The sequence below is a fragment of the Wyeomyia smithii genome, chromosome 3, assembly GCF_029784165.1.
Source record: "Wyeomyia smithii strain HCP4-BCI-WySm-NY-G18 chromosome 3, ASM2978416v1, whole genome shotgun sequence".
NCBI classification, from domain to species: domain Eukaryota; kingdom Metazoa; phylum Arthropoda; class Insecta; order Diptera; family Culicidae; genus Wyeomyia; species Wyeomyia smithii.
In genome coordinates, this window is record NC_073696.1 from 239,030,347 (window position 1) to 239,042,820 (window position 12,474).

General features: G+C 39.1%; 1 protein-coding gene across 3 annotated transcripts in view; it reads left to right on the forward strand.

Annotated features, from left to right (window-relative positions):
- Positions 1-12,474, forward strand: part of LOC129732351 (hemicentin-1-like) — a 417,768-nt gene that overhangs the window by 139,584 nt on the left and 265,710 nt on the right. The window lies entirely within an intron of this gene.

Below are 12,474 nucleotides of genomic sequence, written 5' to 3' on the forward strand. Positions count from 1 at the left end.
ATTTTAAGCCTTCATTTTTAAGTACATATCAAATTCAATTACAACCTTTCATGATTTTCCTTAACTGCTATTTATGATTTATTTTAGCGAATATCACTAAAAAACACTAGTCGACACAAACAAAACAAGTTGCTCTTAAGCTCAAAAAAATTGCCACTTCAAGATTATAGCTTTTTAACCATTTCTGTGATATTTGGCGCCACTAGCAAACGCAAAAGTGCATCAAAAGGCTGCACAGTAATTGCGCACCGGGTTCGTCGCTTCTTCGTTTGCATTCCCGTAAGCAACCCATTTAAGTCTCTTTTTTCTGCTATGGGTACCAAAATTTACAGGAATAGTAAAAACCTATTTTTTTTAATTTTTTTGACGTAGAATTACGTCTTACGGCAAAATATATAGGCCTGCAAATTGAAAAACCGAAAACATCGAGAGAGTTACTAAAATTCTCCACTTTCAAAACTCAGAAATATGTAGAGTCTTGTTGAACGTATGTTTCGATAAATCAAAACTAAAATAAGGCCTTCTTCCTCCACTTCAGCTGACGCTAAAGTATACAAACGATTTCACTTTAAAACCGATTTGATATTGTTTTTTTTACTTGTTCTAGTCCACAAAGACACGCCTACTGGAAATTCAAACCTCAGTAGTCACACATAAAAGCTAGCATACAGAAATTTAGTTTTCATTGTATAACCGATTACTGCAGCAAGAGAACGGTTGACAGTAGTAAATTTTACCGTTCATCCTGTGCAAAGCACGGTAAAGGGTCTGTTTGCCCTTTATCACCCTACATTTGCATTTTTTTGGGTTTACTTAATTCACGAGTTATTCGATAATTTGTGTTTCATATGTAAGGGACTCGTATCTTCTAGAGTAGGGAGGGATGTCAAACCACCACATGAATATATCTTGCATCCAAAAACTTCCACATGCCAAATTTGGTTCCATTTGCTTGATAGGTTCTTGAGTTTTGCATAAACTTGTGCTTCATTTGTGTGGAAGCGATCCCTTCCAGCTGAGAGAGGAGCCTCAAACCAGCATAATTACCTTTTTCGGCTTCAAAAACTCCTATATATAAATTTTTACTTTTGAACCGAAAGCTGAGTGGCACGAAAATCACATAAATAAGGTGAAATTGGGAGAATTATGGCGCCATTTTTAGGGCCGGGAAATAAATGGAACCATCTCTATCGAGTCTTCCGCTAATCTATTCGTGGATTTTGTTCATTTTTGCACTGAAAATTCAGTGCCGATCGCCGCCGATCGAACGCCGAGCTACGACAGAGTAAATCCAGAAACACACAAATATAGAGTGAAAAAAGGCCCTTCCCCGTGCCCTGCACAGGATGAAACAATCACCAATCAATTTTTTGACCAATTTTACATAGAAATGCTATATTTCAGGTTGCTGGCTCAGCGGAGATTATTTAGTGGAAATTTGGGTCTATTTTTCCTAGTGTGCTGCGACCACAGCACTGCACAGCATTGCTGAATATGTCCGGTTATACTAGCAATTTTGTCCGGATCTGTCGCGTTGCTATCAGCCTTTTCCTTCCTGCTCATAGGTGTGTGTGCGCCGGTAGCGTGCTCTAATCGTTATGTCTTGTTTGTTTGCTTGCAGTGTGTGCGGAGCGAAGAATAACCTGTGAACTAGAATCAGCCTCTGTCATCGATGAATGGTAATCCAAAACCCACGTTTCTCTTAAGAGACCTATCAATTATTTAAAAGAAAGGGTTGAAAGACAATTATCACTGGAATTTATCGCTTCACACCATCAAATTGATTAACCCCAATCGAGTGTATTCTGAAACCTATCGCAAAAAAATCATTGACATAATGGAATTTTACGTAAACCTTGCTGTCGTGTTTTATAAACAACTTCTTCAACTATTTTCCAGTTTGAGCTCTAGGGAAAAAGCTATGTATACTAATGATCTGGACGACGGATAATCTGAATGACGGGTGATTTGGACAACGGATAATCACGGATGTTGTGGACGACGGGTGATGTGGAAGACGGATGATCTGGACGACGAATGATATGGACGACGGATGACGGATGATCTGGAGGACAAATGATCACGGATGATGTAGACGATAGATGATATGGTCGACGCATAATCTAGACGACGGATGACGGATGATTTGGACGATTAATGATATGGACCACGGATGATCTGAACGACGAATGATGTGGACGACGGATGATGTGGACGACGGATCATGTGGTCGACAAATGTTGTGGACGACGGATGATGTGGATGACGGATGACGGATGATCTGGACGACGAATAACGGATAAACTGGAGGACGGATGACGGAGAATCTGGACGATGGATGATATGGACGACGGATGATGGATGATCTGGACGGCGAATGATCTGGACTACGGATAATCTGGACGACGCAAGACGGATTATCTGGACGACGGATGATTTGGACACCGGATGATCTAGACGCCGGATGATCTGGACGACGCACGACGGATGATCTGGAGGATGGATGACGGATGATCTGGAGGACGGATGATGTGGACGACGGATAACGTGGACGATGGATGAAATGGACACCGAATGACGGATGATCTGGACGACGAATGATCACGGATGATGTAGACGACAAATGATTTGGACGACACATAATCTAGAGGACGGATGATTTGGACGATTAATGATATGGACCACGGATGATCTGAACGACGGATGATGTGGACGACGGATTATGTGGACGACAAATGTTGTGGACGACGGATGATGTGGATGACGGATGATCTGGACGACGAAAAACGGATGAACTGGAGGACGGATGATCTAGACGATGGATGACGGATGATCTGGGCGACGAATGACGGATGATCTAGACGACGGGTGACGGATTATTTAAATGATTGATGATCTGGACGACGGATGATCAGAACGACGGATAACGGATGATCTGGAAGATGAATGACGGAGAATCTGGACAATGGATGATCTGGATGACGGATGATATGGACGACGGATGACGGGTGATCTGGACGACGGATAATCTGGACGACGCAAGACGGATGATCTGGACGACGGATGATTTGGACGCCGGATGATCTAGACGCCGGATGATCTGGAGGACGGATGCTCTGGACGACGGATGATGTGGATGACGGATGATATGGACGACGAATAACGGATGAACTGGAGGACGGATGATCTAGACGATGGATGACAGATGATCTGGACGACGAATGACGCATGATGTGGACGACGGATAATGTGGGCGACAAATGATGTGGACGACGGATGATGTGAATGACGAATGATCTGGAAGACGAATGACGGATGATCTAGACGACGGATGACTGACGATTTGGACGATGAATGACGAATGATCTGGAGGACGGATGACGGATAATCTGAAGGACGTATGATCTAGACGACGGATAACGGATTATTTGGACGATTGATGATCTGGACGACGGATGATCTGAACGACGAATAACGGATGATCTGGACGACGCATCACGGATGATCTGGAAGACGAATGACGGAGAATCTGGATGATGGATGATCTGGAGGACGGATGATATGGACGACGGATGATTTAGACGGCGGATGATCTGGACGACGGATGATGGATGATTTGGACGATTGATGTTTTGGATGACGGATGAACTGGACTGATGACGGATGACGGATGACGGATGACTATCCGTCAGATGATAGATGATAGATAGATGATGTGATAGATGATAGATGATAGATGATAGATGATAGATGATAGGTGATAGATGATAGATGATAGATGATAGATGATAGATGATAAATGACAGATGATAGATGATAGATGAAAGATGATTTTTTTTCCTGTATGGACTTCCTCACTGCGACCAGAATCGTAGATCTATCGTGAGATATGCCCGGGTGTCTGCTGTATCCCGCACTTCTGTTAAAAGCAATACCGCTATTGAGAAGTGGCATGCTTACTATTATTGTTCATCAGTGCTTGTGTGTATTGTGATACTCTTCCTTACACGCTTACTGTTCTACTATACCGATACTCGTTCCTCTTGCCAAATATCACCAATTATATTTCCCTGGAGAAGTTTCGTCGTGCGTCCTTCTGACCAGTTTTATTGATAAAAGGGACTTATTTTTTGTTAAGAGGAAGTCACGCAAAAGTATTGTAGATTTCAGCGTAAAGGAAGGGTAACTGGTGGGGAGTCTGAGAATAAACCCATGCTTAAGTCCTTTTTTTGACATCGGATGGCCTGGTTCTACTAAGATTCGAACCCACGACCATCCGCTTGACAGAGCGGACTCTGTAACCTTGCGGCTACGCAGCTCTCCCTATGATAGATGATAGATGACAGATGATATGTGATAGATGATAGATGACAGATGATAGATGATAGATGATAGATGATAGATGATAGATGATAGATGATAGATGATAGATGATAGATGATAGATGATAGATGATAGATGATAGATGATAGATGATAGATGATAGATGATAGCTGATAGATGATAGATGATAGATGATAGATGATAGATGATAGATGATAGATGATAGATGATAGTAATAGATGATAGATGATAGATGATAGATGATAGATGATAGATGATAGATGATAGATGATAGATGATAGATGATAGATGATAGATGATAGATGATAGATGATAGATGAGAGATGATAGATGAGAGATGATAGATGATAGATGATAGCTGATAGCTGATAGATGATAGATGATAGATGATAGATGATAGATGATAGATTATAGATGATAGATGATAGATGATAGATGATAGATGATAGATGATAGATGATAGATGATAGATGATAGATGATAGATGATAGATGATAGATGATAGATGATAGATGATAGATGATAGATGATAGATGATAGATGATAGATGATAGATGATAGATGATAGATGATAGATGATAGATGATAGATGATAGATGATAGATGATAGATGATAGATGATAGATGATAGATGATAGATGATAGATGATAGATGATAGATGATAGATGATAGATGATAGATGATAGATGATAGATGATAGATGATAGATGATAGATGATAGATGATAGATGATAGATGACAGATGATAGATGATAGATGATAGATGATAGATGATAGATGATAGATGATAGATGATAGATGATAGATGATAGATGGTAGATGATAGATACTTCTCACAGATGATAGATGATAGATGATAAATGATAAATACTTATCACTACTGAGATAAAGTCGAAAGCATTCTTAGAGCAAACTCACGTGACGGGCCTCTGATTTTTTTTCACAGCTTCGAGATGTAAAGCTTACAACGCAATATACTTTCCTGCCTAAATGCTCCCCTCATTTGGTATATAATTAACCGTTTTGTACTTGGTATGGTACCCGGGTACCTTTTCAGACTTTAATGCTTTGAAAAACAAGGACTCAACTCAGCCAGCTGAAACTTATGGAATGCTCCTAACTAGTGGAAATAAACCATTTTCCATCATCAAACTGTTTATAGCAGCAAGAGGGATCGAATGGGAAGGTTTCGAATTTTTCTACCCCATAAGTACTCGGTTGGGTACACGCGTACCCACAAAATGAAATGCTTGTTGCTTTTTCATTTCTTGACCGATTTTCGATTTTCGAAAAGATTGGAAAATCTGTCTTCTTTTACAATCAGAGACCAACATGAACCAGTGACCACATCAGGTTTCTATAAATCCGGATCTTCGAGAGCATGTTCCGGTCAGATAAATTAGTACAATTGTCAATAAAACGACCAACATTGGTATCAAAATTCATAAAATCACTCCAGGAGTTGATTTTCATTTATTTTGAGTCCATCTGATAAGTTGTTCGAAATGGTCATTTTGGAGCAGATTCTCGATCTTGAGCTTAGTCCCGAAGATCCGGATTAGCGGGAACCATATGGGGACCAATGGCTCTCTAGGTCCCGTATAATAAAAATAGACAAATTTTCCAATCTTTTTACAGGTCAAGATCGAAAATCGGTCAAGAATTGAAAAAGGAAGAAGCATTTAATTTTGGTGGGTACTCGGGTACCTTACCGAGTACTTACGTGGGTTGAAATTGCCGAGTACATAACGGTTAAGAGACACATAGTAAAAGCACAAAGGATGTGTAAAAACTTGAAACCATAATTTAAACGTAAGTGGGGATGCTCCTCATAGCGGCGCTAGAGGTAATGAAAAACCCAATAATAAATAACCGATACGGCAACATTTATGCACTGCAACTGGGGCACCACAAGGACAATGTCGTTAGTGTATTAACGTATTTTGATTAAAATTTTTACATACGATTTTAAATTTTTTCTTGATGAACATGAATGTCTGTTCTCTGTGTCAAAAACTCTTTGCTTTGTTGTGTACTGGTTGTGCGTGATGCCCTCTCGTATAAGAAATCTCACACCAACTTATCATCTCTCTGGCAAAGATATTTCGGATTTTACCGCGGTGTTTTTGTACAAGCTCCTCAGATATAAACGACTAACCGCCTTCTTCAAGCAGGTGCATCGTTTTGCCCAGTGTGAGAGCAGTTGTTTTCGCAGTGAAAGATTTTCCCTTACACGCTAGTGATTTTCTGAGAAGAAACGACAAACCTGTTGATAAGTGATGGTTGATAGATGATGGGTGATAGGTGATGGGCGATAGATGATGAGCAATGGATGATGGGTGATAGGTCCTGGGTGATAGGTTCTGAGTGATAGGTTCTGGGTGATAGATTCTGGCAGATAGGTTCTGGGTGATAGGTTGTGGGTGATAAATGATGGGCCATAGGTGATGGGTAATAGGTGATAGGTGATAGGTGCTAGGTGCTAGGTGCTAGGTGCTAGGTGATAGGTGATAGGTGATAGGTGATAGGTGATAGGTGATAGGTGATAGGTGATAGGTGATAGGTGATAGGTGAGAGAAAATAGGTGATAGGTGATAGGTGATAGGTGATAGGTGATAGGTGATAGGTGATAGGTGATAGGTGATAGGTGATAGGTGATAGGTGATAGGTGATAGGTGATAGGTGATAGGTGATAGGTGATAGCTGATAGGTGATAGGTGATAGGTGATAAGTTATAGGTGATAGTTAGCATGTGATAGCTGGTAGATGATAGCTGGTAGGTGATAGGTGATAAGTGATGGGTTATGGGTGATAGGTGATTGATGATAGATGATAGGTGAAAGGTGATAGGTGATAGGTGATAGCTGATAGGTGATAGGTGATAAGTGATTGGCGACAGTTGGTATGTGATAGCTGGTAGATAATAGCTGGTAGGTGATTGGTGATAGAAGATAAATAATAGGTGATAGACTATTGAATCATCAAAGACATTTTTTGATTGATAACGTGTTTAGTTTTGTATTTTTTTGTTATCGTTGACTTAGTTTTGTTTGTGTCTATTTTTTCTAGTAACATTTCTCTATTGTTTATCATTCACAATTTTTTCGTCCTTTGCTTAATACATTCTCTTATCAAACATATCGTTTCTTCAAGATTCATGATTCTCCAAAAACTAAATTCTCGCTTCCAAAACATACCCTGCAGCTCTCTCTATTTGACAAATAAAAATACAACTCGCAATGCCTGTCTATAAAACATTGCTCAAATGTTAGCCACTCTCAACAGTAAACCGGTTCAAAATATCCTGCAGTGTTATTACCACGCCGTTGAGGCTAAGCTGCTGCCTCCGGAAAGGAGATTATTATTCGTTCAATTTATTGTCTGCTCATATCAACTGGCAAACCTTTTTGCCTTTCTCCTAGAAAGGTATAGCAATCACTGGAAAAACCAAAGGTATAAAAGTGCTCCAAAGGGTCGAATCTCGTATATCAATCGACTTAGTTTGACGACCTGAGCATTTTCTGTATGTGTGTGTGTGTGTGTATGTATGTGTGTGTATGTGTATGTGTGTGTGTATGTAACGCTCTTCCAATCTCACTCGATTTTCTCAGAGATGGCTAGACCGATCTTCATGAAATTAATTGTAAATGAAAGGTCTAGTGTCCCTATAAGACCCTATTGAATTTCATTGTAATCGGATTTTTAGTTTAGAGGTTATGTTTAAAAATGTGAAAATCACGAAACAGCATTATCTCAGAAACTACTCAACGGATTTTAACAAAATTGGTTTTAAATGAACGAGCTACTTAAAAAACCCTTAACTTTTGAGTTTCATGAAGATTGACCGTGTGGTTCGGAAGTTATTTGAAGAAACGTGTTCTGGAGAGTGTTTAATCTCATTCATGTTTCTCAGAGATGGCTGAACCGACCCTATTGATATTTTTGCAATCGGACTATTACTTTGCCTGTTATGTTTAAAAATGTGAAATCTAGCTTCGAAAAGAAACATATTCCGAAGACTACTTAAACTCACTCACTTTTCTCAGAGATGGCGGAACCGATTTCCACGAAATTAGTGTCAAATGAAAGGTCTAGCTGCCTCATAACACCCTATTGAATTTCAATGTAATCGGTCTCTTACTTTGTCTGTAATTTATCAAAATATGAAAATCACGAAACTTCATTATCTCAGAAACTACACAACCGATTTGAACAATATTGGTATCAAATGAACGGGCTAGTTTAAGGTTAATTGATGGATTTTATAGTGATTAAACATGTGGTTCAAAAATTGTGAAAAGAAACATGTTCCGGTGACTTTCGTTTTCTCAAAAATGGCTGGACTAAATTCAACAATCTTAGTGTCAAATGAAAAGTTTGGCTTTCTTATAGGTTCCCCCGGGTTGTCTTTTAAACTCACAAGTAAAAAATTTCATATAAATTTAATATGTGGTTAAAAAGTTATGAAAAGAAACGAAATTCAAAGACTATTTAAAACTGTAACTGCTTTGATCAAAATATATGGCCTCAACAAAACTTAAATTTGGTATTGTGCTGTTCGTACGTTCCCGGTATTGCTCGTGATTGAAGTGTACGAAATTCAAAGTCATTTCTTTTATTTCGCTATTTCTTCAGCACGAATATTTTACTCCTAATTAATAATTTTTTTAACTTTTTGCCTTTTCCCTAGAAAGGTATAGCAATCACTTGCAAAACCGAAGATATGAAAGTGCTCCAAGGGGCCGAATGGCATATATCACCCGACTCAGTTCGACGAGCTGAGCATTTTCTGTATGTATGTATGTGTGTGTGTGAGTGTGTGTGTGTATGTGCAGATTTTTTTTTTCACTCACTTTTCTCAGAGATGGCTGGACCGATTTTCATGAAACTATATGCAAATGAAAGTTCTAGTTGCCCCATAAGACCCTATTAAATTTCATTGTGAATGGATTTTTATTTTAGAGGTTATGTTTAAAAATGTAAAAATCACGAAACATCAATATCTCAGAAACCACACAACCGATTTCAATAAAATTGGTATCAAATGAACGGACTATCTTGAAAACCCTTAACTTTTGAATTTTATATAGATTGAACATGTGGTTCAAAAGTTATGAAAAGAAACGTCTTCTGAAGACTGTTTAATTTCACTCATGTTTATCAGAGATGGCTGGACCGATTTTCATAAAATCAGTGTCATATGAAAGGTGTAGTTACCCCATAAGACCCAATTGATTTTTTGCAATCGGACTATTACTTTGCCTGTTATGTTTAAAAATGTGAAACCTAGCTTTGAAAAGAAACATATTCCGAAGAATACATAAACTCACTCACTTTTCTCAGAAATGGCTAAACCGACTATCACGAAATTAGTGTCAAATGAAAGGTCTAGCTGACTCATAAGATAATTCTATTATCTCAAAGATTACACGACTTTTTTGAACACAACTAGTGTCATACGAACGAGTCATCTCTCAAACTTACAAATAGCAAACTTCGTAACAGTTTAATATGTGGTTCAAAAGTTATGGAAAGAAAAGAAATTCATAGGCTATTTAAAACTATACCTGCTTTGATCAATACATGTGGCCACAATATAATTTAAATGCGGTATCGTACCATTTGAATTTTCCGGTATCGCTCGTGATTGCATTGTTCGAAATCAAGAGTCATTTCTTTTATTTCGCTATTTCTTAAGCATTTACATTACGTCAAATTTCATATTTTATACTTCTTTTACAACATCATTATTTTAGAACCCAAAAAGTGAATACACACTTATTGGATTGAAGCGTTCATGTAAATCTATTTTTACAAATAATAAGTTTGAATGAGAAAGGCTGAGTCTCACCGCTAGGTGGATTAAGTTAGGTTTTTTTTCTGGGGACGTATCCAATATGTCCAAATTTACTGAGTGCTCTAATCAACCTCCGCCTAAAACGACTTTGTTTCATTGCTGTTAAATGTGCAATGCCGAATCCCCACTCGGCCACAAAGCTACTGCGGGCGGTCGAGTCTTTCGATTATTTTTCCTTCCTGTGTATATTTTATTTATGTTAACAGTGAATTTACGCGTTGTCCTTTCTGCTGCAGTACGCCTCATCGGGACGTCGATTGGCCGGACACACGTCCGGTCCGAAGTCGCCCGCTGGCTTTGTGCTGTGAGCTCGTGAGCTCTGTGCGTCACCCGATTCAAATCCCGCTTTATTGGGAATCTTGCGCTAACTAAAAAAGAGTGAAGCTACCATCCCGTGGCGCAATGCGTGGACCCTTTATTGAAGGGTTTATGGTTGATTTTGTGTGTGTTCTTTTATCGAGGGCGTTAAACTTGCACAGTGAATCCTGTTAGAGTGGTTTTAAATCAAATCGGTGGGAGGCACTTGTGCCGAGTGGCAATCGAGTGAGAATTGTCAACGCAGCAGCAGCAGCGAAGAAAACGTTTCAGTGTGGCAAAGTTCCACCAAAGGATTATGCTTTACACGGTCCAGGGTGGGAAAGCGGAAGGGACGAACCATCAGAGCGCATATTGCACTTTTATTTTTATTTATGGATGTTTTGTTTCGCTTCCAAGTTTTTGCTGCCACCCGCGGGGAGAGCACACATAAAGCGATTTATCGCTAAGAGTGGTTTTAAATTCGTTGATATGTTTTTAGTGCTCGACAAAGTTTGCTTTCGAAAGGAACTAGCGTTTATTTTCGAGTCTGTTATTTGCATTGTTTTTCATTCACTCGCAGCGATTCGCACAGAGCAGTCCATTTTTTCACGTTTATTATTTTAGATTTGTTATTGTCTGGCACGTATCGGTTTACTTTCGCGTCAGACACGGACTAATTTAATTTCGGTGACTTGCACCGAGATTACTCGCAAATGTTCTACACAATATTAGTTAATGCTTCAACTGTTCAAAACAAATCCACCTGTCACCGTTTAACATGACACTAATTAGCTTAAACATACCCACAAATCAAAAGCGGCGCTGCCCTGTGGTTTCGGCGGTCGTCAATAAGCCCTGATATCGAATTTCCACCACGCCGCGCCGGTCATAACAGAGCTGCTAAACTGGGGTGTTTGACCCCGACACCGATGCAATAACAATTCTGTTACGTTATTCGATATGAGCAGAGCAGTGAAAAATCATTGTCAGAAACGAATGTCAGAAGTCAATTTTTTCCGCTGGAAATAGTTTCGAACCGGATGCAGTTCTCTGATCGTTTGGCTCCCATGGAGGCCCCGCTCAGCAAACGTAGTTTATTTTTCACCCTAGGGATAAGCAAAGTAAGAATTGCAGTCTTAGATTTGCAACTTCTCGTCACAAACAAAATTCACTCTGCAGATGCCGTCGGTTATTTGACACACTATCGTTCAATTCGGTGGGTAATGGCAGACAGTTTTCATCGTGCAGTTCTCTGAGAACATCTGGACAGGATGGTAGCTAGAAATGTTAACATTTTGAGAAAAGTATTTAAAGAAAAGTATTTCTGTAGCGTAAATAATAAGATTCAAAATAATTGCATGTTGAATCATTCATGATGTTTTAGGTATACTCACAGTTCTACGGACTTCCGACTTGTTGAACACATACACGCAAAACTTTTCCTTATTATCTTAGAAGCAATAGCGCAAAATTGCCTTTTAGGTAACAATCCTATTACTAAAAAGGCAATAAAATTCTTCCCCAGTCAAGTAACAACACATACTGTCATATAATTAGCACGTGTTATGGGAGTACGACTATCTAATAATGGTCGTTTCAACCACATGCAAGATTTTTTTTGTCAAAAACTGCTCCCTTTCCACCTCAAGTAAAAAAAAAATCACACACCGTCGCATATGTTGCACATGTTACAAGTTTCTTCAATCTCCAATTCATCCGGTGAGCGTGTATTAGTTCGCTCGTTGTATGCATACGGAGTAGAGGAAGAATATGACAAGAGCTGCCAAGCAGCATTTTTCCCGTCATAGAGTATGCAAACGTTGATGATTTCAAAGACTTGAAATGCGTCTTTAAATGACATCACGATCTGTAAACTGCGTTAGAGAAAAACAAAAACATTCGCTTTCTTGCAAGCTATCCAAAACACATACTCATTGGTTCATGGAAACTCATTTGCACCTGTTTGAAAATACAA